Below are 8188 nucleotides of genomic sequence, written 5' to 3'. Positions count from 1 at the left end.
AGAGAGCCTTCTCCTCCCAGGCCTGCCGACCCTATCTCCCAAGGAAATCTGGCTCCTTTTCCATTATGTCCCTCCATATCAGATCCTAAAGTACTTGGCGCTTGCTTTGCATGACAGTGTGGTCTTCTCCAGCTCTGGAACTAACACCCTGGGCAGCTGCTGATGCTCCCACCCGGCTCCTGAGCCATCCCAAGGAAGTCAATGCAGAGAACCTTTTCTTTGCTACTCTTTTATAGCCTAAACATGTGCTGTCATGGTGGACTGGTATTTAGATGGGCTCCATTGGAAAAGAGACTCCCGACACTTTCCCGCCGTGATGGTTTTATTAGGCACATTAACACCTCCCTGCCGGATCCTCCTTCGCTGAGGGCGAGCGGCCCCACTCGGGATGGGATTTAATTCCCCCCTCTGCCCTTGGGAGCCGTGTAAAACAGAAAACAACACATATTTCGGGTTCGCTGGGGACATGAAACTTGGCGAGTCTTGCACAAAACTCGGTGGAGACACAAATCTGTCCGGGGAGCTGCCAGCAAGCCCAGCCCTGGCCCCCCGAATGATGGCTCTTACGCCTCACAATAAAATGCTCTGTTGCTTCTGTAGGACACGGGGGGGGTTTAGCCTCCAGCTCAGGCTTTTGCTTTGAGTTTGTGAGTCTGCAACCATTTGCCTTACAGCAGGCCAGCTCTTTTGGGGGAAAAAAAGAAAATCAAAGCAGTACAAAGCACAGAGCTGAAAATTTGGCTTTCGTTGTGAACCTGCAGCTCCTCAAATGCAAAATTGAGTGAATAGAAACCAAGCTAAAAAAATTAAAGTGGCAAAGTGTACCTTTGTATTTAAAAGAACCTGGCATGCCAGTCTTTCTTTTGTCCCTAATTTGCAAACTCCTCATTTTTTACAGAACACGCCTGTTCTAGTGAAGGAGGCCAGGACAATAATAGCAATGAAAGGTTTCATGGAGTTGATTCAGACAACTACTAAATGAAGTGTAGACTTGCAAAATTATGAGAAATAACTTCTTTCCATCTTTGAGATCTCAGTTCCTTGCTGACACCAAAATGCGAATCAAAAACTGAAATAACTCTCACTTGGCTATTTTTACTGAAACTTTGCACAACTACAGGCAAAAGCCCAAAACATTGCTGAATGCAAAACACAAATGACTTTATGCATCATAAAACACTCCAGCTCAAGTACTGAAGAAGTGCTCAGAAAGAACTAAGAGGAGGGGTTTAGGTTTGATTATTTTTTTTTCAAGAAGGCAACAGTTCTTATTTTTGAAAAAAAATTGCTATTTTTCCCAGGCCTCAATTTTGGAATGAACCTGGAGTCTGATTAAAAATGATGTGATGTGAAAATATACAATTGAAATAGTGCAATATCAGTGTCTTTCTGAAGAGCATAAAGCAGAGGATGTTTTTAGAGGCTCATCTTTTTTGGTTTTACTCTCTCTTTTTGCAACTCTCTTGTTAGAGGGAGGAACAGAAGAGAGAGGCTGCGCAAGGCTTAAATATAGGCAGGAAATTTCCCACATGAGGACAGGCAGAAAAATTTGCTGAGGCATCGAAACTTATCCCTGCTCTCCGGGAAGTGGATGTGAGACCAACACCTTTCAAAGCTTTCAGATAGGAAGAGAGTTCGTGTCTTGTCCCACAACTGGTCACAATCCAGACATTGGGGGATATAAACATTTTAAATACTTTTTTTGAGAATCAGTTAAAGCAAGAGTCTGACGGCATGCAAGATGACTAGCTGCTATGTATTTTGGCTGGATAAACCATGTGTTTGTGAGTGGCCTGGACCAGCTGCACCATGTTGGTGAGACCATGACCAGAAGCTCACCAGGTGTACCATGTTGGTGAGACCATGACCAGAAGCTCACCAGGTGTACCATATTGGTGAGACCATGACCAGAAGCTCACCAGGGATGGGGAGATTTGGCCATGTAGGTCTGACACAGGTCTGGGGTTCCCACATCTGTCAAGGGTCTCTGTGGCTAAATACACACATTTTTGGACCACAAAGTACCTTATCAAGTCAAGAAACCTTTCCTCAGGAGAGCTTTGTTAGCTGGTTCCTGTGAAATGTTTCTTTTTGAAGAAAACAAAAAAGTAAAGGACAAAGCAGAAAAACTTCCCAGCTGTCTCCTTGCCGTAAGACTTTGGCCAATCTCATGTTATTCCATTTGGGAGAGTAGGTCAGTGGCTATGGTCTATCCTTGGAATAAGGTGTCATGGGACTCCAAATTCCTGCCACCCCCCCCCTCACCTGCCCTCTAGTTCGGGACAAAGAAGGTGTTTACCTTCCCTGTGCTTCATCTTCCCTGTTGGTAATAATGGGAAGTGATGATTGCTGCCTGCTTTGATGAAGTCTCCTGTGATCTACAAGTGAAAAATGCAGTGTAAATGCAAGGAGTGTAATTATTATTGTCACCAAAGAAGCTGCCTGGTGGCCTCAGAGCTGGTTTATAGATTCATAATTGGTTTAGATCGAAATGGTGATGAGGCAACATGTTTAAATGTGCCATCGTAGCCTCAGCATACCCGATCCAGTCTTGGGGCACAGCAAGCATTGCAAGCGTGGTTAACCCATGTTTCAGGACACTGAGATATCTTCACCTTTGATAATCTTCTGAGCTCCAGCTGCCCCAGTGACGCTGGGATTTGGAAATTCCCAGTCAATACTCATTCTGTCATACAAGTCGGGTTAGTTTTCAGTCTATGTTTTGCTACAACGAATTGTGTGCAGACCTCAGGAATGAGAACCAAATACTATTTGACATTTACAGAGGGTATTTAATTTCAGAAAGAGACTGTGTGTATCGTAGAATAACACAGCAACGAAGAGCCCCTTCCAGCCTGAAAAACAGCTGCTATTTAATATTATATTATCACTTTATGTTGTCCTCAAAAATAGAAGGTGAGGATGCGACTGTCGCATCCTGTTAAGATTACAGGAGAAGCCCCTATAGACTGAAAGCCATTTTCCAAATGGGAATTTAGCTGTAATTATGGATTTAACAGCTCCTCTTAAGTAACAAGTCCCCTTATTTAATGATGTGACACAGCATGGCTGTAGGGGCTTTGCTTTTCAGCAGTTTTTTCCTCCCTCTCATTTATTAAACTAATCTGGCCAGAAGGAGAAAACAACACAGCCATGGGGAGGGCTATAAATCTTCTTGCTTTTGAGCAGAACTCGAGCCCTAAGTAAAGAGAGGTTGGGAAGCCACTTCCTCCATCAACAGGTTATTCCATAATTATCCTCTCCTGGGCTCTCCCCACCTTCCCCTGCAGCCTGTAGCCGGGGTTAGAGCCAAGATCCTTGGCAGAGTGGACACACCACCAGGCCCCCTGTTTCCCAGTGTTGTGCAACGCAGCCGCTGTTATCGGTGTCCTCAGGATCTTCCCGCAGCTGAGACAAAAGGTCTGGGGTTATTTGTAGATGCCTATAATTTGCAGGGTCCTCCCTTCGTTTGATTTGCTCTTAAATATAGGACTGGGAACTCCTGTGCAGAGTCGTCCCTCTTATTGCTTGATGTTTCCTGTGTACTGAGCGTGCTGTCAAAACAAATATTCCCCTTGTTTACCACGTTCAAGTCTTTGGCATCTGATACATCAGGCCCAGCTTCCTCCCAGCTCCTTATAATCACGATTGCCTGAAAAGGAGCCATTAAAGGCTTTTAACAGTCCTTTTCCTCCCAAGAAATTGAACCCGATCTCTAGGATGTGACATTCGGCTCTTTTTGTGAAAATGGTGGTTAGAAATCCACTGGGCCGCTTGGGAATATCAGGATCATCTGTCATTAGCTTCCAGCCCATCCTCCTGTAGCCAAACTGGCTCCTGGCTGGTTTCCTCCGAGGATATTTAAAGATTATCATAGTATTTATCTGTCCTTCCTTTGCTATTTGTGTGTGAGATCCTTGGGCTGGTGTTCCATCACTGCTTTCATCGCTTTTCCGATGTTCCGCCAAGAGAAGTGCCTGCTCCTGAGGTTGTGGATGGAGAAGGACACCCATGGACAGGCTGTGCGTGGCAGGACTGGGACTGTCACATCCCACAACTGCTCCCAAGATCCCATGTAAGGGCAGGTTGGGGTTTCCCATGGGTCAAGCCCATAGGCCTGTCCCATGCACCAGCCATACCCCACCAGAGCACTTCCACTGTGATGGAAACTATTGAGCTTAGGCTGAGTTTTTTTCTCCTTGAGGACCACGGGCTATTCTGGACTTCTGAGCTGCAAGGGGACAAACCTGATGATTTATCCACTAAGCCACATAGGCCCCTCAAACAGCTCCTTAATGCAAAACATGTGCTGCTGAGCCCCAGCAGTTAGTTCTCACTTCAGCTTAGCCCCTGTTTGCTCCAATGCCGAGCGCATTCGGACAAAAGAGACTTTTCGGGAAGGGAAGAACCATCCCTGGAAATCCCGCTGCTGTAAGGACACGCTCTCTCTGCTGGCACTTATTTTGACTCTGGCCTGAGTTATTTACAGAAGGCGAAGGACGGTTTGCTTGACTTTTATCTAATTATGATGGGCTTATGCAGATTAAGCCTTATATGACTAGTGCTATTTATGGCAGGCGGGGTGTGTGGGCAGCAGAGCGTGGGTGCAGCGTGTAGGGCTCATGCTCAGGACGTGGGACCCTTACATAAAAGGTTATTTAGACCCCTTGGTCCTGGATAGCACCAGCTCCTGGTAAAATCTGCAGGAGCAGAGCACCAAAATAACCTCCCAGAGCAACAGCAGGATTCGCAGAGACCTTTAGGTGCTTGGCAGGTGCCAAGCAGCAAAGCACATGGGAAACCAGAGCTGGGCAGCTTGTATAGTTGGAGTCATTTTAATCACCATCACTTCGTTATCGTATCCATCTTAACTCCCACTTTACCTCCCAGCATTGCTCTAGGGAGAGGAAATGGGTCGTTACAACAAATGTCACCTTCCCTGGAGGTTTTAGCACAGGGATGGCCGCATCATTTCTAGTATCTACTAAGCCTTTAGGAGCCATTATCTCGAGGTGCCTGTACAGCTCCAGGGGATGCAGGCAGGGAATCTCTGCTAACAAACCTGGCAGCTACGCCAGGAGGGTTGAGTTTTACAGAGCTCATGAGCAAGGCTCCAGGCAATATCTCACAGGTTAGTAAGCAAATGCACTTGCACCAACGCTGCCACGATGAACATGAACTTATCTCACCACACTTCTTCTACCCCGGCCAGTAGGCTGGCCAAGAGCAAACCTCACCACTACACTGACCTAAAAATAATGATTCTTCTTTTGCTGCTTGTAGCATGTCTTGAAGTGCTAAAGAAAAGAAAAATACACTCCTTGAACGCGTTGAGATTGTAAGTGGTATTGGAGCCAAGTATGCTTCATTTGTGCTTCATGCCTGCAACTATGTGGGGCTGCACTGTAGATGGGCAAATAGACTTGTGCAAAGATGTTTAACATTTGCTAATGGGAATTGTTTGGAATTTCCCCTTCCATAAAAAAAAATAAAATAAAAAAAAGTTAGCATTTTGATTTTCTGTCTCAGTTCAGAAGGAAAATGCACAGTAAAATGCACAGTAAAAAATCCAGTATTTTATTCCAGTAAAATACTGGAATTTCTCAAGGGAAACCTCAAACTCAAAGCTGCCTTAAGAAAGCAAAGAATGGCTGGGAGAAACCCCAAACATTTTTGGTAACTAGAAATACCAGCAGATTGGCTTCCTCTGCGTAAGGTTACCTACCTTGGCTGATAGGGTAGATAGGGGGAAATACCACACTGATCTCCCTTGAGGATACACTTCCCTTCTGACTCCTGACACCCACCTCAGTTTCCTGGAGTACCTAAACCCAGCCATGGAAGGTTTTCCATGGGCAGAGAAAGGGGACTGCTTTAGAGTCAAACCCATCTCCATGCCCTGACCTCACCCCACTCCGGTCCACCTGGGCACCATACAACCAGTTTAGCCTCTCTGTGTTCTTAAGCTCATTTTCTGTTTGATAAACCCTTTGATTGCCTGGCTTTTATCTGCAAAAATATATATTTTTTCCTTTATAGCAAAAAATAAAGCTCATTGACTGATGTGAGGTGAACCATCCCAAGAAGGCCCCTCTTCCCCATTGCAGAGGTGGGTGCAGGGGCAAGTGGAGCTAAATCCATGCGACTTTTTCCCTTCTGTACTTAAGCAAAAATAGCTGCTCATAAATATAACCAAATTGGGAGAAAACGTCCCGAGGCAAACTGGAAGCTCATTACAGGTCCTGCGCTGGAAATGCTTGTGTTAGGTTTCCATTAAAGCACAATGGGTATTTTTGGGAGGTTGGCTACGGGCGGCCTGTTCTCTCCCGAGCCCTCTGGCTCCTTGCAGAGGTGCCAGCCTGTCGAAGGCCGTACCGCTATGTGCTAATATATTCTCCCAGAGAGGTCTGCTGGGTGGTTTCATTAGCTTAAGCAGTAAGCCATGCTGCCTCGTATGGAGACCTGCTCTGCAAGAAAGCTACTTTCCATGCTCTGTCCTCAGAACAGTTAATCCACCTGCTCAGGGGCTGGCCTGGCCCGCTTCCGCGGGGAACTGCTCCCTTCATCGCAAGATAAGACACGCATGGCTTAATGCCTCCGGTAAGCTCACCTTCTTTATTCAAATCTTCCTGCAAGAGCTTAGAAAGGCAATTGCCTTCCCATTTTCAGTCCTGGTTCAGACAAGGAGCAGGCACATAGTTATTTGAATATTTTGTCCTTATGTTCCTTGAAACATAAAGGGTTCCACTTGAATATGAGGAAGAACTTTTTCACGGTGAGGGTGACGGAGCCCTGGAACAGGCTGCCCAGGGAGGTTGTGGAGTCCCCTTCTTTGGAGATTTTTTAGACCCACCTGGATGCAGTCCTGAGTAACATGCTCTGACAAGCTCTGGGTGGTCCTGCTTTGGCAGGGGAGTTGGACTAGATGATCTCTATGGTCCCTTCCAACTCTAAAAATTCAGTGAAATTCAGTGAAATAAGACTGAAGATATCACCCTCAGCCTAGCATCCCTCCCGGTACCCCTCCAGCCTGTTAGCATACAGTGGGTGGAAAGTCTTCTGCAGCCTTTTGTTGAGCTCAGGTTCGCTGGTGTCTGTGCAGTTATCCGTTATCAGCCCGGCGTGTTGGCCTTTGCTTTCAGCAAGGTCAAATCTGCATTTGGCTCTGCTCTGGCTCTGCTGGTATGTCAGCTGCAGAGGAAGAACTCAACGGAGAGGCAACTTCTAGTTCCTTTGTAGCTCCTTTGGAAAGCTGAAATGATTTTAGGCAGTTGTGCTGTGTGAGTTTTAAGGTAGATGGGTTGATATCACTGTCATGGATTGTCATTGACGTGGATATAGATTGCCAATCTGTGACAAAACCATCTTTCCAAGACTTCTTAACCCTCCAGTTTCACATCACCCCAAGAAATCATCTCCAAATCTCTAAGACTTTTGTCTTAGAGCTTGGAGTATGTACTCTACTGGGCTCATGGTGGCCCAGTTCACATGCCTAACAGCATCACACCTGATTAGTGCTAAGTATAAAGTGAGTAAGAAGTGACTTACCCTCTGAGCTCAGAAATGGTGCTCACCCATCAACGTTGCTTGAAGAAACTCCTCTTAGGCATTGCCACGGAAGTCATTAACGCTCCTTTTGAAAAGAGACCTCTTCTGCAGCTACGGACAAGAGAGAGGGTTATCTGTTTTTCAGAAGTACCCTGAGGTCTAGCAGATAAAGTGCCTGACTGAAGAAGGCATGAAGGAGGGCGAATGCTGTGGAGCAGCTATTCTCCCAGGGCCTGGAAGGTGGAGGGGTTAAGACCTGATAAGGAACCTCTCCTCTTGGAGAGCATCAGATTAAATCTGACCTACAAGCAGAAGGTGCTCCCACCTAATTGCTTGTACAAAGGAAAATTGGTCCCCAGCTAGTCCCTCCCCCACTGATTTTGTGTTAACTTGCTGCCTTATTTTCTGGTAGGGGAAGTAAAAACCTGAGCAAAAAGTGAGAAAGCTTTAGATTTAGAAGCATTATTTTATGAGCGTATCCCACGAAAATTTAACCAGGGGATTAATCTATGCGAAAATGGCATGATTTAATAAGAGCGAGCTTTTTTTTTTTTTTTTTTTTTTTTTTTTTTTTAAAAAAAAAAAAAAAAAAAAAAAAAAAAAAAAAAAAAAAAAAAGTTCTAGGAAAAATATTAAACCC

This window comes from Calidris pugnax, unplaced genomic scaffold, assembly GCF_001431845.1.
Source record: "Calidris pugnax isolate Ruff unplaced genomic scaffold, ASM143184v1 scaffold18, whole genome shotgun sequence".
Classification (NCBI taxonomy): Eukaryota; Metazoa; Chordata; class Aves; order Charadriiformes; family Scolopacidae; genus Calidris; species Calidris pugnax.
Note: the sequence above shows the minus strand (reverse complement) of the source record.